The 18,683-nt window shown below is 48.0% G+C and overlaps 1 protein-coding gene across 1 annotated transcript in view; it reads left to right on the top strand.

Moving 5' to 3' along the window:
- The window catches only part of ANKFN1 (ankyrin repeat and fibronectin type III domain containing 1), a 935,619-nt gene that overhangs the window by 612,794 nt on the left and 304,142 nt on the right, over positions 1-18,683 (top strand). The gene's annotated exons all lie outside the window — the stretch shown is intronic.

Raw genomic sequence — 18,683 nt, 5'->3', positions numbered from 1 at the left:
AGGAGCAGAGTGTTGGCCGAAGCCTCCACTGGTGGCAGCTTTTGGTCGGTTGTGCCAGCGTGGCTTGTGCTGGACACGATGCCGGCTACACAGCAGGGGAACAGCTGGCGGTGCTGAACCCCACTAACACATTGGCGGGTGTTTTTCTCTGTGCAGCTAGCATTTCCAGGCTACAACTAGCGGTGTTATAGCCCAGGGTCAGCAGGAGGAGGAGAGGAGCAGAGTGTAGGCCGAAGCCTGCACTGGTGGCAGCTTTTGGTCTGTTGTGCCAGCATGGCTTGTGCTGGACACGATGCCGGCTACACAGCAGGGGAACAGCTGGCGGTGCTGAACCCCATTGACACAATGGTGGGTGTTTTTCTCTGTGCAGCCAGCACTTCCGGGCCCCAACTGGCGTATTTAGAGCCCAGGGTCTGCAGGAGGAGCAGAGTGTAGGCCGAAGCCTAATTGAACCAATTTCAAAGGTAACCTTTAACCCACCCTCAGGTGTTACAATGTTGAAGAGCCACACCTTGTGCAGCAGTAAAACTACACAAGTTAAAGGTTGCTCTTTAAGTTTTGCTCATTGCACACGCAGAATGAAAGACATACACAATTTAGCCCATTGAACAGTAGAACTGTATTGGAGGCGTGACTTGTCTTTTTAAGGAGACGCAGCACAGGTGCACATAAATAACGCCTTGGTGCTGGGCGCAGCCTCCTGAGCGTTGTTATTTGCTGTACAGGAGTCTGCGCTATTGTGATCCCTTGGCCATGCGCTGTGAGCGCTGCCTGTCTTCTCACCTCATTTCATGTTGGCCGGTGCGGTTAGCAATGGCCATGAATCCCAGACCCGCAGTGTGTTTTCAAAAAACCACACTGCGTGGCTGGGATTCGTGCCCTTGTGCAGTAAATATGTTTGCCACTCACACATGTCCTTACACCTGCTTCAGACTGGGCGGCCTCAGCTGATCCCTTATCGCCTACCACGGCCATGAGGCCGCACAGTCTGAAGAAGGCGGAAGGAGATGAGTTAAGACAGACGAACATATGCACTGCACATGCCCATCAATCACACCCTCGCAGCCAAAATATATGAGACAACGAAGGGGGTTGTGTCGGGCAGGGCGGACGCACAGGCACAGGCAGCCAACCAATGATGTCAGAAGACGGGAAGCGCTACCAAGGGTGGTGCTGCGTACCATTAGAAAGGAAAGTCACACCTCAGGGACAGTGGAATGGTCTCAATGAGACACATTTTGTACGTGTTAAGTTCCACGTTGGCAATGAGAAAAAGTCAGCCACCTTGTACAAATACAGCATTACTGCTGTACAAGGTAGCTGTTATACATAGAAACACCTTGGGGTGGGTGGCAGGGTCCCTTTAATTTCAGTTCATGTGCCTGCGTGGCGTTTGCAGGTCACGTTGCCGGCTACACAGCAGGGGAACAGCTGGCGGTGCTGAACCCCACTAACACATTGGCTGGTGTTTTTCTCTGTGCAGCTAGCACTTCCGGGCAAAAACTAGCGGTGTTTGAGCCCAGGGGCAGTAGGAGGAGGAGAGGAGCAGAGTGTAGGCTGAAGCCTGCACTGGTGGCAGCTTTTGTTCTGTTGTGTCAGCGTGGCTTGTGCTGGACACGTTGCCGACTACACAGCAGGGGAACAGCTGGCGGTGCTGAACCCCACTGACACATCAGCTAGTGTTTTTTCTGTGTAGACAACACTTCCAGGTGGCAACTGACAGTGTTGAAACCCAGGGAATCAAAGAGGAGCAGAGTGTAGGCCGAAGACTGCAGTGGAGCAAGTTGAAAGGGAACCTTTAACCCCCCCCCCCCAGGCATTTGTTGCTGAAAGAGCCATCTTGTACAGCAGTAATACTGCACATGGAAAATGGTGGCTCCGAAAAATATGCTCCTTGCAAACCCTGAAGTACACACTCATATAATGTGTCCCCTCACACCGTCAAACCGTCCCGGAAGTGGGACTTTCCTTTGTAATGTGACACAGCACAGCCGTCATTCCAACCCCCTTGGTGCCGTGCGCCACCTCCTCAACGTTGTTTGGTTCTGTCACGGAGCCCGCGCTGTAATGTTATCCCTTGGCCATGCACAGTTAGCGGTGCCCGTCTTCTGACATCATTTAGGTGTCAGGCTGGCAGTGCCTGTGCGTCCAAGCTGCCCAAGATCCAACCTCGCAGTGTCATCTAATGTAATCCCACTGCGGGCCAGGGATCCATGGGCATGCGCAGTGCATATCATCGCCTCTCACTCACCTCCTTCCTGCTTCTTCAGACTGTGCGGCGTCACGGCCGTGGCATGCTATTAGGGATCAGCTGACGCCGCCTAGTCTGAAGAAGCGTGAAGAAGGGGAGTGAGAAGCTAGTATATGCACTGCGCATGGCCATGGATACCAGGCCCACTGTGGGATCACATTAGACGACACTGCGAGGTGGGATTTCGGGCAGCGTGGACGCACAGGCGCAGCCAGGACGACAACAAATGATGTCAGAGGACGGGCAGCGCAAACTGTGCATGGCCAAGGGATAACATAACAGCGCAGGGTCCAGGACGGAATCAAACAACGCTAAGGAGGCAGCGCACGGTGCCAAGGGGGTAGCAATGATGGCTGTACTGCGTCACATTACAAAGGAAAGTCCCACCTCAGGGACAGTTTGACGGTGTGAGGGGACACATTACATGAGTGTGTAGTTCAGCGTTTGCAAGGAGCATAATTTCAAGAGTGACCTTTTCCTTGTGCAGTATTAGTGCTGCACAAGTTGGCTCTTTCAGTAACAAACGCCTGGGGGAGGGGGGGACAGGTCCCCTTACATTTTAGTTGTGCCAGCGTGGCGGTCGCATGACATGTTGCCGGATACACAGCTGGGGATCAGCTGACGTTACTGAACCCCAATAACAGAGGAGCGACTGTTGACTGTGCAGACAGCACTTCCAGGCACCAACTGGCGGTGTTAGAGCCCAGGGACAGCAGGAGGAGCAGATTGGAGGTATTGCTGCACACACAGCTGGGGATCAGCTGACGTTACTGAACCCCAATAACAGAGGAGCGACTGTTGACTGTGCAGACAGCACTTCCAGGCACCAACTGGCGGTGTTAGAGCCCAGGGACAGCAGGAGGAGCAGATTGGAGGTATTGCCGCACACACAGCTGGGGATCAGCTGACGTTACTGAACAACAATAACAGAGGAGCGACTGTTGACTGTGCAGACAGCACTTCCAGGCACCAACTGGCGGTGTTAGAGCCCAGGGACAGCAGGAGGAGCAGATTGGAGGTATTGCTGCACACACAGCTGGGGATCAGCTGACGTTACTGAACCCCAATAACAGAGGAGCGACTGTTGACTGTGCAGACAGCACTTCCAGGCACCAACTGGCGGTGTTAGAGCCCAGGGACAGCAGGAGGAGCAGAGGAACAGAGTGTAGGCCGAAGCCTGATTGGAGCAAGTTGAAAGGGAACCTTTAACCCCCCCCCAAGACGTTTGTAGCTGAAAGAGCAATCTTGTGCAGCACTAAGGATGCAAAAGGAAAAGGTTGCTCTTTTAATTATGCTCCTTGCAAACACAGAAGTAAACACTAAAAATGTGTCCCCTTATACCGTAAAACCGTCACGGAGGTGCGAATTTCCTTCGTAATGGGACACAGCACAGCTGTCATTCCTATCCCCTTGGTGCCGTGCGCTGCCTCCTCAGCGTTGTTTTAAGCTGTCACGGAGCCTGCGCTGTTCTGTTATCCCTTGGCCATGCCCAATTAGCGCTGCCTGTCTTCTGACATAATTTGGTGTCAGGCTGTCAGTGCCTGTGCGTCCACGCTGCTCCAGATCCCACCTCGCAGTGTCGTCTAACGTAATCCCACTGCGGGCCTTGGATCCATGGGCATGCACAGTGCATATCCTCGACTCTCACTCCCCTCCTTCCCTCTTCTTCAGACTGTGCATTGTCACGGTCGTGGCATGCTATTAGGGATCAGCTGACGGCGCACAGTCTAAAGAAGGCGGAGGGAGATGAGCGAGAGCCCGAGGGGAAGATATGCACTGCGCATGCCCATGGATCCAAGGCCCGCAGTGTGATTCAATCAGAAGACACTGCGAGGCGGGATCTCGGGCAGCGCGGCTGCACAGGCGCAGCCAGCCTGACACCAAATTATGTCAGAAGACAGGCAGCGCAAATAGGGCATGGCCAAGGGATAACAGAACAGCGCAGGCTCCGTGACAGCTTAAAACAACGTTGAGGAGGCAGCGCATGGCACCAAGGGGGTAGGAATGACGGCTGTGCTGCGTCACATTACGAAGGAAAGTCCCAGCTCCGGGACTGTATAACGGTATCAGTGAACACATTTTATAAGTGTTAAGTTCTGCGTGTGCAAGGAGCTAAAATAAAAGAGCTACCTTTTCCTTGTGCAGCATTACTGCTGCACAAGATGGCTCTTTCAATAACAAACGCCGGGGGGGGGGGGGTAACAGGTTCCCTTACATTTAGGTTGTTGTGCCAGCGTGGCGGTCGCAGGACACATTGCCGGCTACACAGCTGGGGATCAGCAGACGTTACTGAAACCCAATAACACTGGGTCGTATGTTTTTACTGTTCAGCCTGCACTTCTGAGCCGCAACTGGCGGTGTTGGAACCCAGGAATAGCAGTTCAGGTGGTAGAAAGATGAACACATCAGGACACCCAATTACTTAATCAGCAGAGGAGTGGCAAATTCCTGCGAGTTCCAGGCCTGGTTCATTTTCAGGAAAGTAAGCCGGTCAACGTTATCGGAGGATAGTCGCATGCGACGGTCTGTTAGTACACCACCTGCGGCACTAAAGACACGTTCCGATAAGACACTAGCCGCAGGGCAAGCCAGCACCTCCAATGCATACTGGCTTAGCTCTGGCCATGTATCCAGCTTAGAGACCCAAAACTTGAACGGGGAAGAGCCGTCTGGGAGTACAGTAAGAGGGCAAGCCATGTAGTCTGTCACCATCTGACGGAACCGTTGCCTCCTGCTGACTGGAGCCGCCGGTGATGGTGTAGACATTTGGGGCGGGCACACAAAAGTGTGCCAGAGTTGTGCCATACTGGGCTTGCCTTGGGTAGAGGCACTGCTTCTGCTCCATCTTTGGGCAGAGCCTCCCCCACTGCCTCGACGCACTGAGCTGCTTTGTAAAGCACTAGCAGCACTCCTCTCAGTTGGACTGGAGAAGATGATGGAATTCACCAGTGTGTCGTGGTACTCCCGCAATTTACGCTCCCGGGTCAACGCTGGGATGAGGTTTTGGACGTTGTCCCGGTAGCGAGGATCGAGGAGGGTGAACACCCAATAATCAGGCATGTTGAGAATGTGGTCGATGCGGTGGTCGTTTCTCAGGCACTGCAGCATGAAATCCACCATGTGCTGCAGACTGCCAACTGGCCCAGAAACGCTGTCCCCTGCTTGAGACATGATCTCTGCCCGCTCGTCATCACCCCACCCTCGCTGTACACACTTACCACTGGACAATTGTGTCGCTCCCTCCTCTGGACGGAGCTCTTCCTCCTCCATTGACTCCTCCTCATTCTCCTCACAAAGTGGCCCCTGCGTACCCCTTTGTGAGGAACCACGTGGCGCTGACTCTCCAGAAGCTGATGGAAAAGGTGACTCCTCATCCTCCACCTCTTCCACAACATCATCCCTTAACCCTTGCAAAGTTTGCTGAAGCAGGCAGATAAGGGGGACAGTCATGCTGACTAGTGCATCATCTGCACTTGCCATCCGCGTGGAATAATCAAAAGGACGCAAAACCTGGCAGACGTCCTTCATAGTGGCCCACTCTGTGGTTGTGAAGTCTGATCGGCGCTGACTGCGACTTCTTTGCGCCTGATGCAGCTGGTACTCCATAACTGCTTGCTGCTGCTCACACAATCGCTCCAACATATGTATCGTGGAATTCCACCGGGTAGGTAGGTCACATATGATGTGGTGTTCCGGAAGGCGGAATCGGCGCTGCAGAGCAGCAATGCGGGATCTTGCCAAGCTGGAACGCCGCAAGTGAGCACACTCTAGGCGGACCTTGTGCAGCAGGGCATCAAGCTCCGGATAGTCCCTCAGAAAACTCTGCACAACCAAATTGAGCACATGTGCCTGACATGGGATGTGAGTGAGGTTGCCAAGGGCCAAAGCTGCCGCCAGATTTCGGCCATTGTCACACACTACCATGCCTGGCTGGAGATTCGCTGGCAGTAACCACACATCGCTCTCCTGCTTGATGGCATTCCAGAGCTCCTGCGCTGTGTGGCTTCGATTCCACAATGAAACTAGTTTCAAGACGGCCTGCTGACGTTTGGCCACGGCTGTGCTCATGTCGGTCATAGGTAAACGTTCACGGGTCCATGTGGAGGTGGACTGTGACGGATCCTGCAGAGATGATTCTGAGGAACTTGTGTAAGAGGAGGAGTCAATGCGTACAGACTGGATTCCTGCAATCCTTGGAGTGGGCAGGACACATCCTGCGCCACTCGCACGATCTGTACCTGGCTCAACAACATTAACCCAATGGGCAGTGAGGGAAACGTATCGCCCCTGTCCATGCTGACTGGTCCACGCATCGGTGGTGAGGTGGACCTTGCTACTGACGGCGTTCAGTAGCGCATGTTTTATGTTTCCCTCAACATGCCTGTGCAGGGCAGGGACAGCTTGCCTGCTGAAGTAAAAGCGGCTGGGCACCTTGTACTGTGGGACTGCCAATGCCATCAAGTCACGGAAGCTGTCAGTCTCCACCAGCCTGAATGAGAGCATTTCCAGGGACAACAGTTTGGCAATGCCTGCATTCAGAGCCTGTGCTCGGGGGTGGTTGGCCGAGAATGCCCGCCTTTTCTCCCATGCCTGTACTACCGATGGCTGTAGAGTAGACTGGGAGTGTGAGGATGACTGGGAAGGTGGTGCTGTGGGTGGAATTACACAAGGTCTCTGGACAACAGTGCCAGAGGTTCTTCCATGGCGATCCTGGGAGGAAGCCAAACCAGCTGTGCGTGAGCTGGAGGAAGAGGCAACACGAGCTGAAGAGGTGGTAGCTGCCGCTGTTGGTTGGCCTACATCTTCAGTGTGTTTCTGTAACTCCACCGCGTGCCTGGTCCGCACATGTTTCCACATATTTGTGGTATTGAGGTTGCTGACATTTTTCCCTCTTTTTACTTTCTGATGACACAGCTTGCATTTGACAAAACAAATGTCATCTGCAACTGTGTCAAAAAAGGACCAGGCACTGCAAGTCTTGGGAGTGCCCTTTTTGGCTTTGGAAAGAGACAGGCTCCTAACGGGTGCCAAAGTGGAGGCTACAGGCTCCGCAGTCTTCCCCCTCCCTCTCCCTCTTTGGCCTGTAAGGGGAATCTCTTCCTCAGAGCTGCTCCCACCACCTTCCTGTTCCTCACGCCACGATGGGTCAACGACCTCATCATCTCCACTACCCTCTGCCACCAACTGCTCCTCCTGGGTAGTCTCGGCAGCACAGTACACACCAGAAAGCGGCACCTGAGTTTCATCATCAGATGCGTACTGCGCTGTGGTCACCGGAGGCACTGGCCCACCCGCCTCTTCAGAGACAGAGAGACAAAGCTGTTGGGCATCACTGCACACTGCTTCTTCTTCCATTTCTCCAATGCTGCTTGGCTGGCCCCCTGTTTCCAAGCCAAGAGATTCAGAGAACAGAAGTAGAGACGGCTCCTGTCCTGGGCTCTCTGACTGCCTGGCCAATTTGGCAGGTGGTGAAGAGACAGATGGCTGCTCTCCAGTGCTCTGTGCCTGAGAGGATGTGGCACTAACTGAAGTCGATGCCGAGGCGTTAGCTGCCATCCACCCGGAAATTTGAGAAAAAATGTGCAGCAGGCTGCACTATGAGCAAAAAGGGACAACTGTGTGAGGCAGTGTGAACCCCCCTGAGCTGAATACAACCGGGTATATGGCTGCAAACAGCGCTGCAAGGCAAGAGCAAGGTGAACAGTGAAGAACACACAGCGTTTTGCTAAATTAGCCTTGGGAAAGGAAAATAAAGCAATTAGCTATCTCAACTGGCCCTCAGTTAGAACACAGCGTCCTGTCCCTAACTGAAATCACAGCAGAGTGAGCGCAAAATGGCGGCAGCGTTTTTTATAGTGCAGAGTGACATCATTTCAGCAGCCAATCACAGCCTTGCCAGTACTTACATGCCCACCATGCTAAACAGGATGTGCCCACACTTCCATTCATTCCTCATTGGCTGCTGCGTTCAGTTTGAATTCTGGGAACTTCCGATTCCGGTATCCGATACGCGGGAAGTATCGGAATTCGGTATCGGAATTCCGATACCGCAAATATCGGCCGATACCCGATACTTGTGGTATCGGAATGCTCAACACTAGTTGCCAGCTTTTGAATGCAGGTGATTCCTCATGTGTTCACTGAACCGTACAGAATCACCGCACCCAATACATTGTATGGGTGAGATTTATCTTGTGAAGACTCGCATCTCCCCAAGATAAAATGACATGCTGCGGTCTGGAAAGACATGCCGCATGTCCGTCTCCACAGGTAAGCTGCCTTTGTCGGTGCACGCACAGTGGAGATGGGATTTTTTTTAAATCCCATCCACTATGCTGTAACATCTGGACACTGTGGGTTGGACACTGCAGATGTACGCAGCACCCAACCCGCAGAGTTTACTGACCGTGTGCACATACCATCGCAGTTCTGTTAGCATTGTTCTGTTAACCTTTCTCCTACACTGACAGTGCTGTGAGAGGAATTCTGCAAGAGGTGTTCTCAATGACACACAGCTCTGCTCAATTTTACTCCCCCTCACACATACATTACATCAAAGACTTACACAGACAGATGTGTTTGTAATGACATAGAGCTCAGCTTTATTCTCTTCCCCAGCTTGAAATCACAAAAGATGCTGGCAGTGAGATCAGTAATGAGACCAGAGGTGTGCATTAGGCTTGAGCGAAACGGATCGGACAAATTCAAGTCGCCGACTTTTGGCAAAGTCGGGTTTCATGAAACCCAACCCGATCCTAGTGTGGGATCGGCCATGCAGTCGGCGATCTTCGCGCCAAAGTCGCGTTTCGTATGACGTGTTTGGCACCATTTTTTCAGCCATTGAAGGAGCGTGGGCAGAGTGATGACATAGGTCTTAGGGGCGTGGACGCCTATCGCCATCTTGTCGCTTGTGCGCTGTAGCGATTTGCAATGTGTAACACCAGCTTTTCTGTTCAGGGACGGAGGGGAGAGAGAGAGAGAGAGAGAGAAAGAGATAGATTTCCCATTGACTTTGCATTGGGTTTCGTGTTTCGGTCGATCCCTGACTTTTCGCCATAATCGACCGATTTCACTCGACTCGACTTTTGAGATAGTCGGGTTTTCGCGAAACCCGACTCGACCCTAAAAAAGTAAAAGTCGCTTAACCCTAGTGTGCATCATTATAGTTCTTTATGTGGGCATGATGCCACATCTCATTTATAAGTAGGACTGGCCCAAGATTTCTCATATGGTACATGAAGAGCATGTGACTCATCAAAGGTCCTGATTTTTTAACCCCTTCATGACCCAGCCTATTTTGACCTTAATGACCTGGCCGTTTTTTGCAATTCTGACCAGTGTCCCTTTATGAGGTAATAACTCAGAAACGCTTCAACGGATCCTAGCGGTTCTGAGATTGTTTTTTCAAAACATATTGGGATTCATGTTAGTCGTAAATTTAGGTCAGTAAATTATGTGTTTATTTGTGATAAAAACGGAAATTTGGCGAAAATTTTGAAAATTTCGCAATTTTCACAATTTGAATTTTTATTCTGTTAAACCAGAGAGTTATGTGACACAAAATAGTTAATAAATAACATTTCCCACATGTATACTTTACATCAGCACAATTTTGCAAACAAAATTTTTTTTTGCTAGGAAGTTATAAGGGTTAAAATTTGACCAGCGATTTGTCATTTTTACAACGAAATTTACAAAACCATTTTTTTTAGGGACCACCTCACATTTGAAGTCAGTTTACAGGGTTTATATGGCTGAAAATACCCAAAAGTGACACCATTATATAAACTGCACCACTCAAGGTGCACAAAACCACATTCAAGAAGTTTATTTACCCTTCAGGTGCTTCACAGCAGCAGAAGCAACATGGAAGGAAAAAATGAACATTTAACTTTTTAGTCACAAACATTATCTTTTAGCAACAATTTTTTTGATTTCACAATGGTAAAAGGAGAAACTGAACCACAAAAGTTGTTGTACAATTTGTTCTGAGTACGCTGATACCTCATATGTAGGGGTAAACCACTGTTTGGGCGCACGGCAGGGCTTGGAAGGGAAGGAGCGCCATTTGACTTTTTGAATGAAAAATTGGCTCCACTCTTTAGCGGACACCATGTCACGTTTGGAGAGCCCCCGTGTGCCTAAAAATTGGAGCTCCCCCACAAGTGACCCCATTTTGGAAACTAGACACCCAAAGGAACTTATCTAGATGCATAGTGAGCACTTTGAACCCCAAGTGCTTCACAAATTGATCCGTAAAAATGAAAAAGTACTTTTTTTTCACAAAAAAATTCTTTTAGCCTCTTTTTTTCATTTTCACATGTGCAACAGGATAAAATGGATCCTAAAATTTGTTGGGCAATTTCTCCTGAGTACACCGATACCTCACATGTGGGGGTAAACCACTGTTTGGGCACATGGTAAGGCTCGGAAGGGAAGGAGCGCCATTTGACTTTTTGAATGAAAGATTATCTCCATCGTTAGCAGACACCATGTCGCGGATGGAGAGCCCCTGTGTGCCTAAACATTGGAGCTCCCCCACAAGTGACCCCATTTTGGAAACTAGACCCCCCAAGGAACTTATCTAGATGCCTAGTGAGCACTTTAATCCCTCAGGTGCTTCACAAATTGATCTGTAAAAATGAAAAAGTACTTTTTTTTCACAAAAAATTTCTTTTCACCTCAATTTTTTCATTTTCACATGGGCAATAGGATAAAATGGATCATAAAATTTGTTGGGCAATTTCTCCCGAGTACGCCGATACCTCATATGTGGAACTTATTTAGATGCATATTGAGCACTTTAAACCCCCAGCTGCTTCACAGAAGTTTATAACGCAGAGCCATGAAAAGAAAAAATAACTTTTCTTTCCTCAAAAATTATTTTTTAGCCTGGAATTTCCTATTTTGCCAAGGGTATTAGGAGAAATTGGACCCCAAATGTTGTTGTCCAGTTTGTCCTGAGTACGCTGATAACCCATATGTGGGGGTAAACCACTGTTTGGGCGCACGGCAGGGCTCGGAAGGGAAGGCACGCCATTTGGCTTTTTAAATGGAAAATTAGCTCCAATCATTAGCGGACACCATGTCACGTTTGGAGAGCCCTTGTGTGCCTAAACATTGGAGATCCCCCACAAATGACCCCATTTTGGAAAATAGACCCCCAAAGGAACTTATCTAGATGTGTGGTGAGGACTTTGAACCCCCAAGTGCTTCACAGAAGTTTATAACGCAGAGCCATGAAAATAAAAAAAAAAATTATTTTCTCAAAAATGATCTTTTAGCCTGCAATTTTTTATTTTCCCAAGGGTAACAGGAGAAATTTGACCCCAAAAGTTGTTGTCCAGTTTCTCCTGAGTACGGTGATACCCCATATGTGGGGGTAAACTACTGTTTGGGCACATGCCAGGGCTCGGAAGTGAAGTAGTGACGTTTTGAAATGCAGACTTTGATGGAATGCTCTGCGGGCGTCACGTTGCGTTTGCAGAGCCCTTGATGTGGCTAAATACTAGAAACCCCCCAAAAGTGACCCCATTTTGGAAACTAGACCCCGAAAGGAGCTTATCTAGATGTGTGGTGAGCACTTTGAACCCCCAAGTGCTTCACAGAAGTTTATAGCGCAGAGCCGTGAAAATTATTATTATTATACATTTTTTTTTTTTTTTTTTTTTTTTATAGCGCCATTTATTCCATGGCGCTTTACATGTGAATACGGGGCAAATATAGACAAATACATTAAACATGAGCAGATAACAAGGCACACGAGTACATAAGGAGGGAGGACCCTGCCCGCGAGGGCTCACAGTCTGCAGGGGGTGGGTCAATAATAAATTACGTTTTCTTTCCTCAAAAATAATTATTTAGCCCAGAATTTTTTATTTTCCCAAGGGCTACTCGAGAAATTGGACCCCAAAAGTTGTTGTCCAGTTTCTCCTGAGTACGCTGATACCCCATGTGTGGGGGTAAACCACTGTTTGGGCACACGTCGGGGCTCAGAAGTGAAGTAGTGACTTTTGAAATGCAGACTTTGATGGAATGGTCTGCGGGTGTCACGTTGCGTTTGCAGAGCCCCTGGTGTGCCTAAACAGTAGAAACCCCCCACAATTGACCCCATTTTAGAAACTAGACCCCCCCAAGGAACTTATCTAGATATGTGGTGAGCACCCCCAAGTGCTTCACAGACGTTTACAACGCAGAGCCGTGAAAATAAAAAAATCATTTTTCTTTCCTCAAAAATGATGTTTTAGCAAGCATTTTTTTATTTTCACAAGGGTAACAGGAGAAATTGGACACCAATAATTGTTGCACAGTTTGTCCTGAGTATGCTGGTACCCCATATGTGGGGGTAAACCACTGTTTGGGCACACGTCGGGGCTCGGAAGTGAGGGAGCACCATTTGACTTTTTGAATACAAGATTGGCTGGAATCAATGGTGGTGCCATGTTGCGTTTGTAGACCCCTGATGTGCCTAAACAGTGGAAACACCTCAATTCTAACTCCAAAACTAACCCCAACACACCCCTAACCCTAATCCCAACTGTAGCCATAACATTAATCACAACCCTAACCCAAACACACCCCTAACCACAACCCTAACCCCAACACACCCTTAACCCTAACCACAACCCTAATTCCAACTCTAACCCTAAGGCTATGTGCCCACGTTGCGGATTCGTGTGAGATTTTTCAGCATCATTTTTGAAAAATCCACGGGTAAAAGGCACTGCATTTTACCTGCGGATTTACCATGGATTTCCAGTGTTTTTTGTGCGGATTTCACCTGCGGATTCCTATTGAGGAACAGGTGTAAAACGCCGCGGAATCCGCACAAAGAATTGACATGCTGCGGAAAATACAACGCAGCGTTTCCGCGTGGTATTTTCCGCACCATGGGCACTGCGGATTTGGTTTTCCATAGCTATACTTGGTACTGTAAGCCTGATGGAACACTGCTGCGGATCCGCAGCCAAATCCGCACCGTGTGCACATGGCCTAATTCTAAAGGTATGTGCACACGCTGCGGAAAACGCTGCGGATCCGCAGCAGTTTCCCATGAGTTTACAGTTCAATGTAAACCTATGGAAAACAAAAATCGCTGTACACCTGCTGCAGAAAAACTGCACGGAAACGCAGCGGTTTACATTCCGCAGCATGTCACTTCTTTCTGCGGATTCCGCAGCGGTTTTACAACTGCTCCAATAGAAAATCGCAGTTGTAAAACTGCAGTAAAATGCGCAGAAAAACCGCGGTAAATCTGCCATAAATCCGCAGTGGTTTAGCACTGCGGATTTATCAAATCCGCAGCGGAAAAATCCGCAGAGGACCAGAATACGTGTGCACATACCGAAACCCTAACCCTACCCCTACCCCTACCCCTAACCCTACCCCTAACACTACCCCTAACCCTAACTCTACCCATACCCCTAACCCTACCCCTAACCCTAGCCCTAACCCTACCCCTAACCCTACCCCTAACCCTAACCCTAACCCTAGTTCTTACCCCAACCTTAGTGGAAGAAAAAAAAAATCTTTATTTTATTATTGTCCCTACCTATGGGGGTGACAAAGGGGGGGGGTCATTCAGTATTTTTTTATTTTGATCACTGCGATAGGTTTTATCGCAGTGATCAAAATGCACTTGAAACGAATCTGCCGGCCGGCAGATTCGGCGGGCGCACTGCGCATGCGCCCGCCATTTTGGAAGATGGCGGCGCTCAGGAAAGAAGACGGACGGACCACGGGAGGCTCGGTAAGTATGATGGGGTGGGGGGGGAGCACGGGGGGGTGGATCGGAGCATGGGGGGGTAAATCAGAGCACGGGGGGGTGGATCGGAGCACGGGGGGTGCATTGGAGCATCGGGGGGTGGATCGGACTGCAGGGGGGGTGGATCGGACTGCAGGGGGGGTGGATCGGAGTGCAGGGGGGGTGGTTGGAGCACGGGGGGTGATTGGAACACGGGGGGGAGTGGACAAGAGCACGGGGGAGCGGACAGGAGGACGGAGGGGAGCGGAGCAGTGTAAAGGACAGATCGGAGGGCTGGGGGGGCGATCGGTGGGGTGGGGTGGGGGCACATCAATGTTTCCAGCCATGGCCGATGATATTGCAGCATCGGCCATGGCTGGGTTGTAATATTTCAACAGTTATAATAGGTGAAATATTACAAATCGCTCTGATTGGCAGTTTCACTTTCAACAGCCAATCAGAGCGATCGTAGCCACGGGGGGGTGAAGCCACCCCCCTGGGTTAAACTACCACTCCTCCTGTCCCTGCAGATCGGGAGAAATGGGAGTTAACCCTTTCACCGGATCTGCAGGGACGCGATCATTCTGTGACACAGCATATGCGTCACAGGTCGGATTGGCACCGACTTTCATAACGCATACGCTGTGTCACAGGTCGGGAAGGGGTTAAGAGACATGCACCTTTTAATAAACCAAGAGTGTCTGACTCTAACATACTCCATCATCAAAACCAGTGTGAAAATCGTCAGTCATGATGAATCAGTGCCAATGACTTCTTTCAAAAACATACAGGAAAGTTAACCCCCTTCACCCTGAAGCCTGTTTTCACCTTCCTGACCAGGCCAATTTTTTAAATTCTGACAACTGTCAATTCATGAGGTCATGACTCTGGAACACTTCAATGGATCTCACTGATTCAGAGACTGTTTTTTTCATAATAGATTGTACTTCATGATTGTGGCAACATTTATTTGATATGACTTACTTTTATTTGTAAAAAAATCACAAATTTGGTGAAAATTTTGAAAATGTATCAATTTTCAAACTTTTAATTTTTATGCCCTTAATTCAGAGAATCATGTCACATAAAATAATCAACAAATAATATTTCACACATGTCTACTTTACATCTGCACAATTTTTGAAACATATTTTTTTTGTTAGGAAGTTAAAAGGGTTAAAAGTTGATGTCACGGACCCGCTCCTCAGCACGTGACTTGGGGTTGCCCTTGCAAGGGTTAATTTATCTCCTCTCACTCAGTCCAGCATTCACCTCTGTCCTATGCTGCAAAGGGAGCATAAATCACACCCCGACACAGACCACACACCCCCGATTCATACACGTTGCCACCACTCACCGAACACACGGGCGATGAGTCCCTGAAGTATCACTTCTACTGTCTGCCAATGACCAGGATCATACTCTCTAAGGCTATGGATTCTTTAGAGCATACAAGATTCAAACTTATTAAAGTTTTAAGCTTTAATAGAAAAGGTAGACTACTTACAATAAAAGGATATAAAATAAGGAAATAAAAAGTGACAAACAAATATGCAAAACAGCGATAAAAGGGGGAAACTTACAGAAATACCTAACTTTGCAGTCTGGTATTCTGCTCCCTGAGGGGGGAGAAATATGAAATGGCTCACATCAGCTTGGCTGTCCCTCAGTCTGTTAACAACCTTCTATGGGTGAAGGCCTAATTTATAGATTTAACCTGGAGATCAGATTTCTAGACCAGCCTCTCATGTCAATATTCTAATTGCTGGTCTGTGACTGGATCATGGCCACTTTACCAGTGAATACATTATTTTTTCCTCTACATGCTCTTTCTATGACCTTTCTTTCTCATAGTAAATGAAATTGTCATGGTGCAATTAGGTCCCATTTGGTGTCTCTCTTCAAGGCATGAGAAGGTGTGAAATGTTTCCACTTTTGTGTGTGCCAGGAAGGCACCCTGGGTTCTTAGAGCAGGAAAACTGTCTTTTCTCAGGATAACATAGGTTATGACCTTTGTGAAGGCTGCAGTCAAGACAGATGCTATTTACTGCTGGTCATACATCTTACAAATACCGTACATACTTGAGTATAAGCCAACCCCCCTAATTTTGCCACAAAAAAACTGGGAAAACTTATTGAATTGAGTACAAGCCTAGGGTGGAAAATGCAGCAGCTACCGATAAATGTCAAAAATAAAAATAGATACCAATAAAAGTAAAATTAATTGAGACATCAGTAGGTTAAGTGTTTTTAAATATCCATATTGAATCAGGAGCCCCATATAATGCTCTATACGGTTCATGATGGGCCCTATAAGATGCTCCATACAAAATATTAAAATATGCCCCATATAATGCTGCACAAAGGTTAATAATGGCCCCATAAGATGCTCCATAGAAACATTTGCCCCATACAATGCTGCATAAAGGTTTATGACCCCATAAGATGCTCCACACATTATGGCCCAATAAGATGCTCCATACATTATGGCCCCATAAGATGCTCCATACATTATGCCCCATGAGATGCTCAACACATTATGGCCCCATAAGATGCTCCATACATTATGGCCCCAAAAGATGTTCCATACATTATGGCCCCATGAGATGCTCCACATATTATGGCCCCATAAGATGCTCCACACATTATGCCCCATAAGATGCTCCATACATTATGGTCCCATAAGATGCTCCATACATTATGGCCCCAAAAGATGCTCCATACATTATGGCCCCATAAGATGCTCAAAACATTATTCCCCATAAGATGCTCCACACATTATGGCCCCATGAGATGCTCCATACATTATGGCCCCTTACAATGCTCCATACATTGTGGCCCCATAAGATGCTCCATACATTGTGGCCCCATGAGATGCTCCATACATTGTGGCCCCATAAGATGCTCCACACATTTGTCCCATTTGCTGTTGCTGCGATAAAAATAAAAAAAAATCACATACTCACCTCTCAGGCCCCCAGCATTTGCGATAGACACCTTCTCGTTCCACTGCTGCGCGCTGCTCTGTCTTCCATCCTCTGCACTGACTGTTCAGGCAGGGCGGCGCGCACACTAATCACGTCATTGCGCCCTCTGACCTGAACAGTAAGTGCAGTGGATGGAAGACAGAGCAGCGTGCAGCGGTGGAATGAGGAAGGTGACTATCGCGCAATGCTCACCTCCCCCGATATACTCACCTCCCGGCACGGTCCCTGGTAGCGTCTCACTGTCAGTTGGTCTCCGGGAGCCGGCGGCATCTTCCTTTGTTCAGCGGTCACGTACCGCTCATTACAGTAATGAATTTGCGTCCATATTCATTACTTTAATGAGCGGTACCACGTGACCGCTGAACACAGGAAGAGCTGCCCAGAGACCATCAGACATGCAGGGACAGCACCAGAAGCAGGTGAGTATGTCACTGCACCGCTCCCCCGCCGACCAACCCCCCCGCTGACAATGACTCGAGTATAAGCTGAGAGGGTCACTTTCAGCCCAAAAAAGTGGGCAGAAAATCTCAGCTTATACTCGAGTATATACGGTACATATTTCACTACAGTTTACCAGTGATTTCTCATTTTTACAATAAAATTTACATAACCATTTTATTTAGGGATCACATCACATTTGAAGTGACTTTGAGGGGCCTATATGACAGAAAATATCCCAGAATTACATCACTCTAGAAACTGAACATCTCAAGATGTTCAAAACCACATTCGACAAGATTATTAACCCTTTAGATGCTTCACAGGAATTAATGGAATGTGGAAGGAAAAAATAAACATTGAACTTTTTTTCACAAACATTTTTCTTTAGACCCATTTTTTTTACTTTCACAAGAGTAACAGGATAAAATGGACCACACAATTTGTTGTGCATTTCTCCTGAGCATGCCAATACCCCATATGTGGAGGAAAACTACTGTTTGGGCACGCGGCAGAGCTCAGAAGAGAGGGAGCGCAATTTGACTTTTTGAATGTAAAAAGTTTGGAGAGCCCCTGATGTGCCTAAACAGTGGAAACTCCCCACAAGTGACCCCATTTTGGATACTAGACCCCTCAGGGAATTTATCTAGATCTGTGCTGAGCACCATGAATCCCAGGTGCTTCACGGAAGTTTATAACGTAAAGCAGTGAAAATAAAAAAATACATTTTTCCCACAAAATTATATGTATTTTAGCTCCAAATTTAGCATTTTTAAAAGTGGAATAGGAGAAATTGCACCATACAATTTGTTGTGCAATTTTTTCTGAGCATGCCAATGGCCCATATGTCAATGGCTAGGACAACTACTTTTTTTATTAAAATATTTGGAGCTCATAAAATAAAACTTATACTCATGGCCTGTGCTGGCACCATTTCAGCAATGTCGGCACTCGCGTCCCCATGGCTCTTGTGTGGTTATTATGACACGTGAACCTTTTCCCAATCAGTGCTGGTGTCACTGTCTCCAACTTCAGATGCATGACTGGAAATCATTTTCACTTCAATGTCAATGAAACTGAATTACAATACAAAACATACTGAAACCAATGACACTTTCTGAAATAAAGCAGCCATGTGTTGTTATTCTGTACATTACTTTTAAGAGTACATTTTTTGCTTGATGTTTTTGAATTACTTTATTTTCATAGTTGATGTAGCTATCTATTTGCTTGACTTTTTTCTATTGACTATTTTTTTTCCCAT

This window comes from Ranitomeya imitator, chromosome 2 (genome assembly GCF_032444005.1).
Source record: "Ranitomeya imitator isolate aRanImi1 chromosome 2, aRanImi1.pri, whole genome shotgun sequence".
In the NCBI taxonomy this organism is placed as follows: Eukaryota; Metazoa; Chordata; class Amphibia; order Anura; family Dendrobatidae; genus Ranitomeya; species Ranitomeya imitator.
This window is presented reverse-complemented; position numbering and strand designations above follow the sequence as displayed.